Source organism: Castor canadensis, chromosome X (assembly GCF_047511655.1).
Source record: "Castor canadensis chromosome X, mCasCan1.hap1v2, whole genome shotgun sequence".
Classification (NCBI taxonomy): Eukaryota; Metazoa; Chordata; class Mammalia; order Rodentia; family Castoridae; genus Castor; species Castor canadensis.
In genome coordinates this window covers 18847116-18866824 of record NC_133405.1, presented here as the reverse complement: position 1 = coordinate 18866824, position 19709 = coordinate 18847116, and positions in this window count along the sequence as shown.

Here is a 19709-nt window from a genome sequence, read left to right as displayed (position 1 = left end):
AATAATTGTAGTTATATGGCATTTTGCCAACTTAAAATTTGTAGAAAAATGGCCAGGCATGGTGTCTCAAACCTGAATCCCTGCTTCTTGGTATACAGAGATTGGGAGGATCTCAGTTTAAGTCCATTCTGGGTAAAAATCCACAAGACCACATCTCAACCAATGGCTGGGTGCAGTGGTAGTGGGTGCCTGTCATCCCAGCTACAAGTGCAAGTACTAACAGGAGGATCATGGTCCATGCTGGTCTGGACATAAAGTGAAATACTAATCTCAAAAATAACCAACCAAAAAGGGCTCACAAAGGGGCTCAAGATGCAGAGCTCTACTTAAAAAGTACAAGGCCCTTAGTTCAATCCCCATTATTGCCAAAAGAAAAAGCAACACTGGAGAAAAATGGGAAAGATCTATAAATACTGTTACTTGCTGAACAGATCTAGATTATTATTAAAAGATTCCTACCTTTCCATTCCTACCTTAGCATCTGCAGGGCTTTCAAAAGTAATAAAAGCAAAGCCTCTAGACTTCTTCGTTTCTCAATGCTTCATCAATAGAACTGTAATACATGTAAACTTTTAAATTATGTAAACATAAAGGTTAAACTTCCATTCAACAAAATTGTCAGTCCTTAAACAATCTGTCACAAAGCTCTCATACAACAAACACAGCATTATCATCAACCATTTAAAAATCATCTTAAATGTAATCTAAAATTTTGTTTCATATTATATTAGTATTCTCAATATTATATGTAAAAGACTTCACAGTTAGCCTTTCTCACCACATTTCACACCAACACCCACAGCATATTAATTGTTTTTATCTTCAGTAGTAAGAGATGCTTAGGGCAACACTTTACCCATCCCATGCATCAGTGCTTTTGTAAAAATAAGGAAATGTTAAACCCAGAAAATGACAGTCCTAGTCATGTAAAGTTTCAATAAAAAGACATTTTTATAGTTTATATTTACTTTGAACGATACATAGATTGATTCTTAACTTCAATTACCTTCTAGTATGTGTCCAAATTTTCCAAACACTGCTTCAATAGACTTTGCATTGGTCTCTGCATTGAGGCCTCCTATGAAGAGTTTTCCAGGCTGAACAACTTGCATCATTTTGCTGTTAAGTGGGCCAAATGGTTCCAATTTTTACACTACATTTAAAATTCAAGAAAAGTACTGTAAATAGACTGATAATGTTTTTTACTTCTAAAAACTGAAACCTTTTAATACATAAGGCAAAAAGTAGCAATGACATATTAGGCCAAAGTTCTGGTTTCTATATGTATCAGATTAAAAAAAAACTCGGTTGTAAAATGAAATGGGCCCTGTGCCTGTGGCTCATACCTGTAATTCTGTCTACTCAGGAGGGAGAGATAAGGAGGATTGTCATTTGAAGCCAGCCAAAGCAAATAGTTCATGAGATCCTATCTGGAAAATATCCATCACAAAAAAGGGCTGGTGGAGTGACTAACAGTAAAGGCCCTGAGTTCAAGCCCCAGTACCACAAAAAAAAAAAGAAATGGAAAATACTATTGTAATCCTTTTGAGTTGAATATTCAGGTTGTAACTTTTAAAAATTTACATTGAAAAATGATACATCTTTATGGTTCACAATATTATAGTGGAATGAGTAAAGCTAAATAACATATCCATTCCTCACATAATTATATTTTCAAAGTGAAAACATTTCATATGTATTGTTTTAGCAATATAAAATAAGCAATACGAATTACTTATGGTCATCTGAGTTTTCAAAGCGGTCGGTTTTCACCTAAAAATATGTTAAAAGTTATTTTAAAAATTCATTTTTTGAACCCAATTATTTTTACAAAATGTACAAATTCATTTACAAAATGCTACGTATTTTCCAGTTTTTCCCCTTATCATGATTACATATGTAATACTCTCAGCTTAAAATTGTGTTTGCCAAACGTTTACATACTTAAAATGCTAACTGCTAAAAGCAATGAAAATTGTAGCCTTTATGAGGCAAAAGTAAACTTCGGCCACAATGTTTAAAGTAACTGACAGAAATTATAACAAATACCTAAAGTTTTGTTATTTCAGACAAGCAGGTAAGGATTTTGCTCTTGGAGTAACAGGACAAGTTTTTAATTGTAGTGACAGAATATCCTGCCTTTGTTTTTCTATTGTGACTCTATGTTGTCCCGGAAAAGAAAAAAAAAGCGTAAGTGAAACAAAATGGCTCCCGGCAATACGTCCAACAATCAATCCAGGACTAGACTGCTTGTCCAAATATAACAAAGGAAAAAAAATAAAGGTGAACCACCACAGGAGGGGTAAGGAGTTAAAATAGTAATAAGACTGATTTTCACTCCAACAAAAAGGTTTTCAACCTTTTTTCCCTTCCCAGACTCCACAAACTTTAAACCCATTCCCGTACTCAAGAACAAAATCCGGGTTCTTTGCCGGCTTTACTTTCTAAGGGTCCCTACATAAAGGGTATTTTTAGCATAAGGAACCCTAGCTCCTTCCCATACACACGGCTTTACACATCCCCATTACATACATTACATATACAATATTTAATTAAATATACACATTTGTATATATATATATATATATATATATATACACACATACACAATGTACAATTTACTCGTACATTTAAAATTTTCCAATTAAATCCTGAGAGAAAAATCAAAATTCGGGTATTTCTCATTAAACGAAATGATTTAGCTTTGCGTTGTCTCTTCTGTCACTCAAACTCACTTTCGTACTTAAATTTGGAACTTCCTTACCCTCTCCTGGCTTTCTGCTCTTGTGTTAGCATTGCCCAGCGATGTGAGCTATCCTAACGGTCCACGGCAACTGCGCAGGCAAGTAATATAAGGGGCTGGGGGACCCGGATGTGATGGTTGAAGCGCCGCAGAGGAAGTAGGGAATATGGAAGGTCCTAAAGTGAAGGGGTGACCCGAAAATTAATTTAGAGGTGCAGCCGTGTATACAGATACTGATCGTACAATGCAAAAGGTAAGGTAGATGAACAGAACGGATTCTCCAATTTCTTTGCTTTACTTCATTACAATTGTGTTTTAATCAAGTTTAAGTGATAATCCACAATTTGTCTCCCCCTTCCAAATGTTAACGATATGGTATGCCCACATGTCTCCAAACGGCACTATTTTTAATTTGCAAGGGAAAAAATAAGCAATAAATAAACTTGTAAGAGGTATACAAATAAAACAATAAATAAAAATTAGGAAAGACATTTAAAAAAGGAAGTTACAGATCCAAAGCTTCTGTATCTTGAAAATTTAATTCTCAATTTTTTATTCAATAGATTGATCTAGTATCTGATCCAAACTTTCAAAATTGATAAGAACAGAGTTATAGAAGACAAATTCTCCTGAGTTTTTGTATAAAAAATTGTACCGTTAAGTAAATAAAACTCTATTCGGTAAAAAGTACATTTTCATTCATGATAAATATTTTTGTATTATCTATCACATTACTTTTTCTTATTTGAAAAGTGTTCCTTTATGATACAAACCATCATTTTCAGTGCCTAATATCATATTCTAACAAATTACTCTCCACTCCTTTTTTTGTTTTTTGGCAATACAGAGGTTGAACTCAAAGCTGTGAACTTCCAAGACAAGGGGCTCTCTCACTTGAATCACATCTCCAACCATTTTTGGCTTCTAGTTATTTTCCAGGCAGGGTCTTGCTTTTTGCTAGAGGCAAAACACCTGTGATCATCCTACCTGTGTCTCCCACATGTCAAGGATCACCCGGGCACAACACCCTGCCTGGCTCCTTGGTGAGATTGGGGTCTTACTAAGTTTTTGACAGGGCTGGCCTTAAACCGCTATCCTCCCTATCTATGTTTCCCATACTTCTTTTTATACCCTATACATTCTGACCATGATAAGCAATATATTACCAAGTATGTCTTCTTTGATATCTTAAGCTTTCCTTGCAATATTCTTTCTTCAGGAGAATAATCCATCAGTGAAACCACATACCCAAAATAGATTTTTATATATTTATATAATTTATGGAAAATTGTGTTTAAGTTGACAGTTAAAATTCTTAATATTTTTCTGAGTATTTTATCCTCATACTTGCCACATTCTTACAAGATAGACATTAATTTGGGTAAGGCTCTGTAAGTATATATCATCTCTTCTCTTTCATTTTGAACAGGTAAAATTTGTGACTTGTTTTAGTTAATATTCCTTGAAGGAAATTACCTTTATTAATGATTTTTGAAAAGGTAATAACTATATTATAAATGATAGAATGGTATGTTATCATGAATTGACAATTGCATGAGCCAGTCAGAGGATATCATAGGAAAAACAGTCATGGAATTAATATATTGTAGGATTGAGGATGTATTTTGATGGTTAAAAGAAAAATATTTACATACCACTACTTTCTAAATAATATTAGTGTCAACCACTTATTTGAATTATCTAAATATATTATCTACCAACAAAGTTTTTGTGACTCATATGGCACCTTTATTTTATTACACACGTTTTGGGCAAAAGGAACATAATGTACAAAACTGAAATTTGCCCACAGTTTCCAGTAATGTATTGACAGGAGAGCTGTAATTTTTTTTAAAAAGTGTCTTTTCATAACATTCATTACTAAAGAAAACCAACTTTTATGAAGACATATGGTAATAATTTTCTGAGATGTGTTTTGAGCAAGATTTTTGTTATTTATTTCTCATTTATTCATATGTGCATACCTTGTTTGGGTCATTTCTCCCCAATATCTTCTGCCCCTTCCCTCTCCCCCCCATGCCCCCACACTTCCAGGCAGAAACTCTTCTGCCCTTATCTCTAATTTTGTTGAAGAGAAAACATAAGCAATGATAAGAAAGACAAAGAGTTTTTGCTAGTTGAGATAAGGATAGCTATACAGAGAGATTCCTAGCATTGCTTCCATGTACAAATGTGTTACATTCTAAGTTGGTTCATCTCTAACTGTCCTTTTTTCTAGTTCCTGATCCCCTTCTCATATTGACTTCTGTCGCTTTAAAATTTCTGTAGTAGTTCCTCTGCAGTGAGGACATCAAATCCTATCATGTTTTGTGTTTCTTACCTGTCCTCATACCTCCTGTGTGTGCTCTCCCCTTATCATGTGACCCAAGTCCAACCGCATTGCTGCATTTGCACTAGATCTAAAGCCTGCATATGAGGGAGAACATATGATTTTTGGTTTCTGAGCCTGGCTAACCTCACTGTTTTGAGCAAGATTTAATCATAGATTATCTCTTCATTAGAAGCATTAATGACTATGAAACATTATAATGAATATTGTCATTAACACAATAGAGAAACAGGCTTCCATCAAAAATACTGGTAGCTTCACAAAAGTGGGGAGAACACTGGTGTTTGAACTCAGGGACTTGTACTTGCTAGACATGCACTATAAAACTCAAGTGACAAACACAGCCATTTTTGAAGTTATTTTTCAAAGAGGACTTCAGTTTTTGACATGATGTCTCTTGGATCATGATCCTCCTGATCCCACTTCCCGAGTAGCACTGCTTATAGGCATAAGATATCACACCCAACTCTAAGGTCCAAAATTTATTAAGTATGTAAAGATGGTTAAATTCCCTAACTACTGAAATTTATGCAATCAGCAAGAAGAAGATAATGATCATTTCCATCAAAGTATTTTGTTGTTAAATAATGTCCAGCACACCGTCAGGGCAATACTTAAAATATAGCTCAGGCCTCAAAAGAGTATAGATATTATAATTACCTTAACATAGGCATAACTTGAAATTAATATGTAATCCTGTTTTAGAGCAACATGACAAAACTATAAAAATATGTTTAAAAAGAATTGAGAGACAGGGCTGTCTGCTGTCTCCACTCCAATTCAATACAGTTTTGTGGAATTTCTAGCTAGATCAATAAGACAAGAGCAAGAAATAAAAGGAATTAAAATAGGGAAGGAAGAAGTCAAACTATCCCTATAAGTCCCAGATAGCTTTTCTCAGTGGCCACTAACATCTCAGGCTTCATTAGTTCTCTGCCGCACAAGCACACATTTCCTTAATTATTTTAACTACCTATCATAACCGTTAATTTAGTTTTTCTTAATATGTGGTAACCAGACTTGTGTGCAATAGCATAGGGGCGTATCTCCTATGCTCTTAAACAAGGATAAAACAGATTTTTCAGTGTTCTTCTCCAGGCCCTTCCCAGAGATGCCCAGGATTGTGAGGCATTTTAGATGCAGCCATACATGGAATTAAGGAGTTCAATTAAAGAGTTAAGAACTCTCATGTGCATTATCCTGTAGTTTTTCTTACATTTCCCTAAAATGTGCTCTACTAATCTTACACATCACTTTTATTGAACTTTATCATTTTTCTGCCTGTTTACAAGAGATGTGTGTTAGCACTTTGGTATAGTTTATATTTGTTTGCTTGACATTTTTCTACCTAGAATGGTCACATGTCCAAATACTGGTTCTCCTTCCATCTTCACTGTGCATCAGAATGGAACTTTTGGAGGGCTGCGGATATAGCTCAGTTGGGGAAGTGCACACTTAGCATACTCCAGCCAAGGCCCAGTTCAATCCTCAGCACCACAAAAAGAAGAAACAGAGAAAAGAAAAGGCATAGCCTTGCTAATGGTTTTAAAGCAATGAGAAAACTGAAGCTAAACCTATCTTTCTCAGATCACATAGGTAGCAAGTAGTGGCACCACATCTTAGTTGTACAATAAAAAGCAACTTGAGTTGAGATAGTAAAGCATTAAGAAAGAAACTAATAGGAAAACAAAGAAATATGCAATCGGGAAACCACAAAAATAGGTGAGTTCATGGAATTTTGTCTAAAATAACAACAAAGTCACAAGGCTGACAGATACTTCCAGAAGACCTCTCAGCATGTCTTTGGAATTGATAATAAAAACTGGGGACAATTTTCTACCACTTCCAGCTATCTACAATGAGTGACCACTTGGAAAGAATATATATAGCTGTCCATTACAGTAGACATGCAACTTGGAAAGAATATTCAGCTGGCCATTACAGTAGACCTTCCACTTGTAGAAGCTGTTCAAGATTTTCTAACCTTACAGGTTCTCCAGCTCTAAACTCTATGAGAATCTGGCTGTCAATCTCAGTAGCTTTCCCTGAATGTGTACAAAGTATTTTTTACATAATTTATTCTAGGCTGAGAAATCATGTGTGAATTTAGAAAAACAAGAAGGGAAAGGTGACAAGTCAATAGCAAACTTTCTTATGCTCATCTGGTTGAAATACTCAAAGTGTATTTTAAAACAATTCTGGCTAGGCACTGGTGGTTCACGCCTGCAATCCTAGCCACTCAGGAGGCAGATATCAGGAGGATCATGGTTCGAAATCAGCCCGGGGAAATAGTTTGTGAGACCCTATCTTGAAAAAAATCTATCACAAAAAACGGCTGGTGGAGTGGCTCAAGGTATAGGCCCTGAGTTCAAGCCTCAGTACTGAAAAAAAAGTTCTGTATAAAAATAGGAAAAAACGTGTTTGTTGAAAGAAGCCTATTTCTTTGGAATTCCTTTTCTTTTCTTTTTTTTTTTTTTTTTTGGCAGCACTGGAGTTCGAACTCAGGGCCTCAGGGCCTCACCCTTGCTAGGCAGGTGTTCTATCACTTCAGTCACTCCACCAGCACATTTCTTTGGTATGCTACAACCAGTGCACAGGAAACATAACTAAACATATCCATACATTTATATCACGAATATATCTAATGTATATATTAATGCATATGCATATAAATGGACACTGTTTTAACTCATCAGCCAGGATCTCCACAGGAGATGAAACTGACCTAGTAAAGGTTGTCTTCTTGACCCCTTCAGGAAAATGCTGAGACCATGAGGGCAGTTTTAATCAAGATGGAGTTCTGTTCCAGTCTAACATGGGATATTTTCAATTCTGAATGTAGAAGGAGAGGCAAGAATGTAAAGGAGGGTTTTGAGTTAAGCCTTTTTTTGTTTTGCATGGCTTTTATGTTTTTATTTTGAAATGCTGTAAATTCAAGAGTACAGGTTAATTTCAATCACTGAAATAAACTAAGATCAGAAGGTCTTAGGTATTAACAAAGAATACAACAATTTATTGCAAACTCTATCTCTCTAGATGAATAAGCTACAAGCAGGAGTACTGATTTTCCCCTATGGAACCGTTTGTTTGCTTCTGACACCTTCTTTGGAGAACTGATTCCTATTTTTAGTAACATATGGCCACCCAATCTCAGTGAATCTAAACTACCTTGCCAATTACACATGCAAAAGTCCCTAAGGATTTCAACAGAAGTCAATAGAAATCATGTATTCTAGTGCATAGGTGGGAGAGAGAGTCTTCAAAGCAGGCTACAATCTTCCTTACTTGGGCAAGAAATACTTCCTTGCCCAGGTGTCCAGCGCAATCTCCTAAAGGAAGGGCTGCAAACTTTGATACGATTAACGAGATTTTTTGGTGGGGGCTGGGGGGTACTCTGGCGATGAGACGTGTGGAAGAGAAAGCACTCTGAAGTGCTGATTCTCCTTTAGTTCAACCTAGGGCCTGCAAGATGACCCAAGGAAGGTGACATCTTGGGGGAAGTCAAGTGCTACAGCATGCTAATCAGGAGATCAGCACAGAGCCAAGTTTCATGTCACCTTTCAAAGCATCCCCATCCCCTGCTCCATCCTCCCTGAACCTTGACAAGGAGGGTGCAGCGTCCCGTCCCAGGTTGGGGCAAACCTCAAACTTTCCAATCCTGGAAGCTCCGCCCTGGCGCGCGGTATCCCGGGCAGCAGAACGTCCGTTGCCCTTTAACAGCTGGCGTGACTCGGGGCCACACGCGGGGCCCCGAGTTCCAGCCCCGCCCGCGGGGGTTCGCCCGTTGGCATCGGCAGTTTGGCCGTTGGCACGGACAGTTTGGCCACCGGCATCGGCGGTTTGGCCGTTGGAAGCGCTGGCCGGCCGTTTCCCCTCCCGCCCCCTCCCAACCTCCCCACTGTCCCATCCCAGGACAATCCCGCGGGATGAGGGAGGACCAAGGCGACTCCAGAGAAAAGTTTTCTGACGCCGGCCATGCTGCTCCAGCTGGCCCGGGGGCAGTGGGAACCCCGCCTCCCTCGAAGGCCCAAGTCCCCTCGGGAGCCGCAGGCCCACTTACCCATTCGTTCCTGTGTACCCCGCAAGGATGAGCTGCCGTTGGCGCTGGCGACAGCGCGGTCCGCCATCTTCACAGCCAGGCTGGGAACCACCACCGGTGGCTCTGGGGCCGCACCGCGCTGGGGCCGCAGCAGCCGGGACCCGGGAGGTCCGGGCAGGAACCCCGGGGGACGGGACGGGGCGGGGCGGGGCCCAAAGAGCCACCGCTCCGCCTTGGGACCCTCAGTCGAGGCAGAGCGACTCTTAGCAGGCCCAGTCGCTGCCCCGGCTGGCCAGCGACTGACTGAAGAAACTCTTACCTGCCACGCTCTAGCCCTGTTGCGCGTTCCGGGCGCCAGCCAATCAGCAGCCTGCTTGCCCATGCTCCGGTTTCCCCTTTCTCACCTCTCCCTAGCAACACAGTCACATTCCAGCCTTCGCCATCCATTCCTCAGTTCAGGGGCACTTATCTATTTATCTATCTATTTAGTTATTTATTTATCCTGCTAAGTCTGTAGTAAGTCTGCTGGGGACTCTAAGCACCTCACAGCAACCTATCTCCCTTCCATTCTCTCTCTGGGCCTCTCCCCCACAGCTTCGGCTTTTCTTTATGTAGTGTTTCAAAGACAGCAGACTTCTTCTTCTGAGATTAAGAGTATATCCACCATCATCTGTATTGAAAACACAATATTCTTAGTTAAGTAGTATCAATATTTTAATAGCCAATGTTTAGTTAATACTTATAAATTGCTGTTAAAATATTTTGGTACTAAGAATAAGGTATTTGTCAAAACTGACAGATTTAAAAGTATGTTTTATCATAAAATTCAAATACTTATGTTTGTGTAATTCAAAAGTAAGTTTGTAAAACTCAGAAAAGTACTCAAAAATACTCATTTTGTATTGGTGTGAAAGAGGTGTGGGGAGAACTGGAGAGTAAAGTAGGAGTTAAACCTTGTAATTTAATTATAGTTAAAGTCCAGGTAAGGTGAAAACAGTTAAGTATTGGGAGAAACAGAATTAAGCATTCTTTATGTAAGTGTCGTGTCAAACAATCTTTTTTTAAAACATCCTACTGACAAAACCCCAAATACACAAGCCTACACCCAAATATCATCCAAAACTCAAGGAGATTTCCATTAGAAGTCTGAACTGTCAGTATAATGTGAAAACAGACTTACACTTTTTACAATTTATACAATAATACTAATTGACTTAAGTTCTGTTAACTTTTAAGAGCATTTAAGAAATATATGCTAAATAATGAAAAATAATTTTTATAACTAGAAACATATTTATATTCCAATTTCCTAGGAAGATTATATTCTCATATATGGCAGAATATTAATTGGCAACTTTCATTGTCTTCAACTCTGTAATTCTACTTTAGAAAATTACATCCACTGAATTATAAATTTGATTATGAAAACAGCTAAATATTTGACACAAATTCCCTTAAAAATTAGATATAATGTTTAACAGTGGTTACAAGTAAAAGTTTCAAATAATTTTCAACAGTTTCTTCTAAAAAATAAAACTGTATTCCTTTTCCTATCCAGTACAGAATGGCATCTCTGAAAATAGTACATTAACACCAGTTTTTACTGACTCACCCTTCTCATTCTTACAACAAAGATGCGTATTAATGAAATAGTGACTTTTTAAATTGTCTTCCAGAATCAGAGACACTCTTGAGAAGTTCTAGATAATCTCAGGAAGCAAATTTTCAAGCCTCAAGCTCATATACAAATTGTAACCAAAATGACATAGGAATAGGTTTGCACACACATTTCCAAAAACAAGTATTTCATGACCCACCCTACAATATTATTTATTTCTTTACCTTTGAGCATTGTTAATGACTTTTATTTATTTTTGCTGTGCTTTTTAATTTCTGTTAATATTTTACGATGAAACTCATTTGAAGTTCTGGGCTCAAAGTGAAAAACTGAAAAGTATGAGCAATAGAAATGAGTTCCAGCTTGGCACCGGTGGCTCAGACCTGTAATCCTATTTATTCAGGAGGCAGAGATCAGAAGGATCGTGGATCGAAGCCAGTCCGGACAAATAGTTCTAAGAGACCCTATCTAGAAAAAACCCTTCACAAAAATAGAGCTGGTGAAGTGGCTCAAGATGAAGGCCCTGAGTGAAAAGCCAGTACCAAAAAAAAAAAATAAATAATAATAATGAATTCCACACAAAACTTGTTGAATGAGTAAAGGCAAGTAATATTACTAGCAACAACAGTATTTAGTTTACACTATTTTGTTGCAAGGTGATTAGGATTTTAAAAATATTTAAGAGAAACCAATCATTCTTGTAATTCCAGCACTTAAAAATAATTTTTATTATCAATAAAATTAACCTTTTCTTATAGGGAAGTAAACAGAAATAATTCTAACTATGTGAACTTACTGGTTTTTGATCCTATGTTTGCATCCTTGAATCTTAAGATATTACCCAAGCACCCTTCACGTGAAGAACGACCTCTTGGTGTACCACTTCCTCCTCTTCCACACCTCAGACTTCTTTGGGGGACTTTAGTTCTTGAAAGAGGTGGCAGTTTGTGCCTACCATGACTTTCAAAAGATGGTTTCTTCTTGGCTTGCTCTACTTTGTTTTTCCATCCAAACACTAAAAAGATCAAGTACATCATCAATACCATCGAATTTAACTTAAATTCTTCAATATATTCCTATTTTTATTGCAACAACACTCAAGTTTTAGGTTTTTCCAAAAGTAAACACTTTCCTCTTAAATGAATACGTGCTTCACAATCCACTGTGCACCAAAATGTGCATTACTACCATTTCTTGAAATGTCTCTCACATTTAAAAGTAAAATTAAAACCTCACTGTGATATATTTTATAATACATAAATCTTAATCTTTATATACCTGCTACATACATAAAATTTTAGACAGTTACACAAAATTATTCCTCATGCTATTCATTCTGTTTCACTATTTGTATGTTAAAATTTAAGAGAGGAGAAGTCCCCCAGTATGATTTCCTATTCACTACCTACTCTAGTTCTAATAATTTTATTTCTTTAAGTAGGATCTTTACTTGGTCTCATTTAGAATTTTCTGCCTGACTCATTTCACCTTTTGTTTTACATATGTGTAATTATCAAAGTACTTCTTTAATACAGTATTTCCTGTTTTTATTTCTGAGAAATATGTCAATGTCCTAAATCATCTCATGATAAATTTCTATTGATTTCTTTTTCTGGAGGTCAAAGTGATTTTTAAAACCTAATTCAGGTAACTGTCCCACTCTGTTGGCTTATTACTTTTGAAACATACCAAATCCTCACTAAGACCGCAGGTAAATATTTATATTCTCCCAATATCTACTGCCATATAGGCCAGCCGTGGAGCTTCATTTGCTATTTCTGGCCTAAATGTTTTCTGAAGATTTGGAGTGGCTATGTCGGTTCAGTATTCAGGAGTCAGTTAAAATTTCTTGATCTTTCTATATAATAAAAGTGTTCAGTGATTAAGCACTGATTAAATCATCAGTTCAACTGAAGACTTTAGAGGGAAATTGGATTACTAATAATTATTCTTCATGTGTTTATACCTAATGGAAACTGTGAGCCAAATCTCACTGTTAAGTTTCTTTAAAACTTTAACATGAAAGTAAAACACGAAGAAAATACTGTGCTCATGTATCAAGAGTTTAACATTATATTTCAGAAATAAAGGCAATTAGCATCCATGGATCACAATAAAGAAAGTTTAAACTTGCTGAAGGTAATTCAACAATGAACAAATATATGATAGAGTGAGCATAAAATGCATTATATCTTTTGGAATTTGAATCAAAACTATTATTCCTGTAAAAGTAGGAATTAACTGTTCCTTCTTGTATGTCTTTCTACTTCCATGAACTGAAATAGCACTTTTTGGGTTTTTTTGCAAACACTATCCTATTTCTTCTACTATTCTTGTGGGGTTTTCTTCTAAAGTTTAGCAGTTTTTTGGAGGCTAACAACCTAGTCACATTTACACTGGAATACTAACAAAATTAAGTATAATGTACGTTAATTAATATGGTGTTTCAATCTCCTTCCAACAATTTTTGAGTGATTATGTAACAAAAAAGAACCATGGGTAAATAATTGTAGTTATATGGCATTTTGCCAACTTAAAATTTGTAGAAAAATGGCCAGGCATGGTGTCTCAAACCTGAATCCCTGCTTCTTGGTATACAGAGATTGGGAGGATCTCAGTTTAAGTCCATTCTGGGTAAAAATCCACAAGACCACATCTCAACCAATGGCTGGGTGCAGTGGTAGTGGGTGCCTGTCATCCCAGCTACAAGTGCAAGTACTAACAGGAGGATCATGGTCCATGCTGGTCTGGACATAAAGTGAAATACTAATCTCAAAAATAACCAACCAAAAAGGGCTCACAAAGGGGCTCAAGATGCAGAGCTCTACTTAAAAAGTACAAGGCCCTTAGTTCAATCCCCATTATTGCCAAAAGAAAAAGCAACACTGGAGAAAAATGGGAAAGATCTATAAATACTGTTACTTGCTGAACAGATCTAGATTATTATTAAAAGATTCCTACCTTTCCATTCCTACCTTAGCATCTGCAGGGCTTTCAAAAGTAATAAAAGCAAAGCCTCTAGACTTCTTCGTTTCTCAATGCTTCATCAATAGAACTGTAATACATGTAAACTTTTAAATTATGTAAACATAAAGGTTAAACTTCCATTCAACAAAATTGTCAGTCCTTAAACAATCTGTCACAAAGCTCTCATACAACAAACACAGCATTATCATCAACCATTTAAAAATCATCTTAAATGTAATCTAAAATTTTGTTTCATATTATATTAGTATTCTCAATATTATATGTAAAAGACTTCACAGTTAGCCTTTCTCACCACATTTCACACCAACACCCACAGCATATTAATTGTTTTTATCTTCAGTAGTAAGAGATGCTTAGGGCAACACTTTACCCATCCCATGCATCAGTGCTTTTGTAAAAATAAGGAAATGTTAAACCCAGAAAATGACAGTCCTAGTCATGTAAAGTTTCAATAAAAAGACATTTTTATAGTTTATATTTACTTTGAACGATACATAGATTGATTCTTAACTTCAATTACCTTCTAGTATGTGTCCAAATTTTCCAAACACTGCTTCAATAGACTTTGCATTGGTCTCTGCATTGAGGCCTCCTATGAAGAGTTTTCCAGGCTGAACAACTTGCATCATTTTGCTGTTAAGTGGGCCAAATGGTTCCAATTTTTACACTACATTTAAAATTCAAGAAAAGTACTGTAAATAGACTGATAATGTTTTTTACTTCTAAAAACTGAAACCTTTTAATACATAAGGCAAAAAGTAGCAATGACATATTAGGCCAAAGTTCTGGTTTCTATATGTATCAGATTAAAAAAAAACTCGGTTGTAAAATGAAATGGGCCCTGTGCCTGTGGCTCATACCTGTAATTCTGTCTACTCAGGAGGGAGAGATAAGGAGGATTGTCATTTGAAGCCAGCCCAAGCAAATAGTTCATGAGATCCTATCTGGAAAATATCCATCACAAAAAAGGGCTGGTGGAGTGACTAACAGTAAAGGCCCTGAGTTCAAGCCCCAGTACCACAAAAAAAAAAAGAAATGGAAAATACTATTGTAATCCTTTTGAGTTGAATATTCAGGTTGTAACTTTTAAAAATTTACATTGAAAAATGATACATCTTTATGGTTCACAATATTATAGTGGAATGAGTAAAGCTAAATAACATATCCATTCCTCACATAATTATATTTTCAAAGTGAAAACATTTCATATGTATTGTTTTAGCAATATAAAATAAGCAATACGAATTACTTATGGTCATCTGAGTTTTCAAAGCGGTCGGTTTTCACCTAAAAATATGTTAAAAGTTATTTTAAAAATTCATTTTTTGAACCCAATTATTTTTACAAAATGTACAAATTCATTTACAAAATGCTACGTATTTTCCAGTTTTTCCCCTTATCATGATTACATATGTAATACTCTCAGCTTAAAATTGTGTTTGCCAAACGTTTACATACTTAAAATGCTAACTGCTAAAAGCAATGAAAATTGTAGCCTTTATGAGGCAAAAGTAAACTTCGGCCACAATGTTTAAAGTAACTGACAGAAATTATAACAAATACCTCAAGTTTTGTTATTTCAGACAAGCAGGTAAGGATTTTGCTCTTGGAGTAACAGGACAAGTTTTTAATTGTAGTGACAGAATATCCTGCCTTTGTTTTTCTATTGTGACTCTATGTTGTCCCGGAAAAGAAAAAAAAAGCGTAAGTGAAACAAAATGGCTCCCGGCAATACGTCCAACAATCAATCCAGGACTAGACTGCTTGTCCAAATATAACAAAGGAAAAAAAATAAAGGTGAACCACCACAGGAGGGGTAAGGAGTTAAAATAGTAATAAGACTGATTTTCACTCCAACAAAAAGGTTTTCAACCTTTTTTCCCTTCCCAGACTCCACAAACTTTAAACCCATCCCCGTACTCAAGAACAAAATCCGGGTTCTTTGCCGGCTTTACTTTCTAAGGGTCCCTACATAAAGGGTATTTTTAGCATAAGGAACCCTAGCTCCTTCCCATACACACGGCTTTACACATCCCCATTACATACATTACATATACAATATTTAATTAAATATACACATTTGTATATATATATATATATATATATACACACATACACAATGTACAATTTACTCGTACATTTAAAATTTTCCAATTAAATCCTGAGAGAAAAATCAAAATTCGGGTATTTCTCATTAAACGAAATGATTTAGCTTTGCGTTGTCTCTTCTGTCACTCAAACTCACTTTCGTACTTAAATTTGGAACTTCCTTACCCTCTCCTGGCTTTCTGCTCTTGTGTTAGCATTGCCCAGCGATGTGAGCTATCCTAATGGTCCACGGCAACTGCGCAGGCAAGTAATATAAGGGGCTGGGGGACCCGGATGTGATGGTTGAAGAGCCGCAGAGGAAGTAGGGAATATGGAAGGTCCTAAAGTGAAGGGGTGACCCGAAAATTAATTTAGAGGTGCAGACGTGTATACAGATACTGATCGTACAATGCAAAAGGTAAGGTAGATGAACAGAACGGATTCTCCAATTTCTTTGCTTTACTTCATTACAATTGTGTTTTAATCAAGTTTAAGTGATAATCCACAATTTGTCTCCCCCTTCCAAATGTTAACGATATGGTATGCCCACATGTCTCCAAACGGCACTATTTTTAATTTGCAAGGGAAAAAATAAGCAATAAATAAACTTGTAAGAGGTATACAAATAAAACAATAAATAAAAATTAGGAAAGACATTTAAAAAAGGAAGTTACAGATCCAAAGCTTCTGTATCTTGAAAATTTAATTCTCAATTTTTTATTCAATAGATTGATCTAGTATCTGATCCAAACTTTCAAAATTGATAAGAACAGAGTTATAGAAGACAAATTCTCCTGAGTTTTTGTATAAAAAATTGTACCGTTAAGTAAATAAAACTCTATTCGGTAAAAAGTACATTTTCATTCATGATAAATATTTTTGTATTATCTATCACATTACTTTTTCTTATTTGAAAAGTGTTCCTTTATGATACAAACCATCATTTTCAGTGCCTAATATCATATTCTAACAAATTACTCTCCACTCCTTTTTTTGTTTTTTGGCAATACAGAGGTTGAACTCAAAGCTGTGAACTTCCAAGACAAGGGGCTCTCTCACTTGAATCACATCTCCAACCATTTTTGGCTTCTAGTTATTTTCCAGGCAGGGTCTTGCTTTTTGCTAGAGGCAAAACACCTGTGATCATCCTACCTGTGTCTCCCACATGTCAAGGATCACCCGGGCACAACACCCTGCCTGGCTCCTTGGTGAGATTGGGGTCTTACTAAGTTTTTGACAGGGCTGGCCTTAAACCGCTATCCTCCCTATCTATGTTTCCCATACTTCTTTTTATACCCTATACATTCTGACCATGATAAGCAATATATTACCAAGTATGTCTTCTTTGATATCTTAAGCTTTCCTTGCAATATTCTTTCTTCAGGAGAATAATCCATCAGTGAAACCACATACCCAAAATAGATTTTTATATATTTATATAATTTATGGAAAATTGTGTTTAAATTGACAGTTAAAATTCTTAATATTTTTCTGAGTATTTTATCCTCATACTTGCCACATTCTTACAAGATAGACATTAATTTGGGTAAGGCTCTGTAAGTACATATCATCTCTTCTCTTTCATTTTGAACAGGTAAAATTTGTGACTTGTTTTAGTTAATATTCCTTGAAGGAAATTACCTTTATTAATGATTTTTGAAAAGGTAATAACTATATTATAAATGATAGAATGGTATGTTATCATGAATTGACAATTGCATGAGCCAGTCAGAGGATATCATAGGAAAAACAGTCATGGAATTAATATATTGTAGGATTGAGGATGTATTTTGATGGTTAAAAGAAAAATATTTACATACCACTACTTTCTAAATAATATTAGTGTCAACCACTTATTTGAATTATCTAAATATATTATCTACCAACAAAGTTTTTGTGACTCATATGGCACCTTTATTTTATTACACACGTTTTGGGCAAAAGGAACATAATGTACAAAACTGAAATTTGCCCACAGTTTCCAGTAATGTATTGACAGGAGAGCTGTAATTTTTTTTAAAAAGTGTCTTTTCATAACATTCATTACTAAAGAAAACCAACTTTTATGAAGACATACGGTAATAATTTTCTGAGATGTGTTTTGAGCAAGATTTTTGTTATTTATTTCTCATTTATTCATATGTGCATACCTTGTTTGGGTCATTTCTCCCCAATATCTTCTGCCCCTTCCCTCTCCCCCCCATGCCCCCACACTTCCAGGCAGAAACTCTTCTGCCCTTATCTCTAATTTTGTTGAAGAGAAAACATAAGCAATGATAAGAAAGACAAAGAGTTTTTGCTAGTTGAGATAAGGATAGCTATACAGAGAGATTCCTAGCATTGCTTCCATGTACAAATGTGTTACATTCTAAGTTGGTTCATCTCTAACTGTCCTTTTTTCTAGTTCCTGATCCCCTTCTCATATTGACTTCTGTCGCTTTAAAATTTCTGTAGTAGTTCCTCTGCAGTGAGGACATCAAATCCTATCATGTTTTGTGTTTCTTACCTGTCCTCATACCTCCTGTGTGTGCTCTCCCCTTATCATGTGACCCAAGTCCAACCGCATTGCTGCATTTGCACTAGATCTAAAGCCTGCATATGAGGGAGAACATATGATTTTTGGTTTCTGAGCCTGGCTAACCTCACTGTTTTGAGCAAGATTTAATCATAGATTATCTCTTCATTAGAAGCATTAATGACTATGAAACATTATAATGAATATTGTCATTAACACAATAGAGAAACAGGCTTCCATCAAAAATACTGGTAGCTTCACAAAAGTGGGGAGAACACTGGTGTTTGAACTCAGGGACTTGTACTTGCTAGACATGCACTATAAAACTCAAGTGACAAACACAGCCATTTTTGAAGTTATTTTTCAAAGAGGACTTCAGTTTTTGACATGATGTCTCTTGGATCATGATCCTCCTGATCCCACTTCCTGAGTAGCACTGCTTATAGGCATAAGATATCACACCCAACTCTAAGGTCCAAAATTTATTAAGTATGTAAAGATGGTTAAATTCCCTAACTACTGAAATTTATGCAATCAGCAAGAAGAAGATAATGATCATTTCTATCAAAGTATTTTGTTGTTAAATAATGTCCAGCACACCGTCAGGGCAATACTTAAAATATAGCTCAGGCCTCAAAAGAGTATAGATATTATAATTACCTTAACATAGGCATAACTTGAAATTAATATGTAATCCTGTTTTAGAGCAACATGACAAAACTATAAAAATATGTTTAAAAAGAATTGAGAGACAGGGCTGTCTGCTGTCTCCACTCCAATTCAATACAGTTTTGTGGAATTTCTAGCTAGATCAATAAGACAAGAGCAAGAAATAAAAGGAATTAAAATAGGGAAGGAAGAAGTCAAACTATCCCTATAAGTCCCAGATAGCTTTTCTCAGTGGCCACTAACATCTCAGGCTTCATTAGTTCTCTGCCGCACAAGCACACATTTCCTTAATTATTTTAACTACCTATCATAACCGTTAATTTAGTTTTTCTTAATATGTGGTAACCAGACTTGTGTGCAATAGCATAGGGGCGTATCTCCTATGCTCTTAAACAAGGATAAAACAGATTTTTCAGTGTTCTTCTCCAGGCCCTTCCCAGAGATGCCCAGGATTGTGAGGCATTTTAGATGCAGCCATACATGGAATTAAGGAGTTCAATTAAAGAGTTAAGAACTCTCATGTGCATTATCCTGTAGTTTTTCTTACATTTCCCTAAAATGTGCTCTACTAATCTTACACATCACTTTTATTGAACTTTATCATTTTTCTGCCTGTTTACAAGAGATGTGTGTTAGCACTTTGGTATAGTTTATATTTGTTTGCTTGACATTTTTCTACCTAGAATGGTCACATGTCCA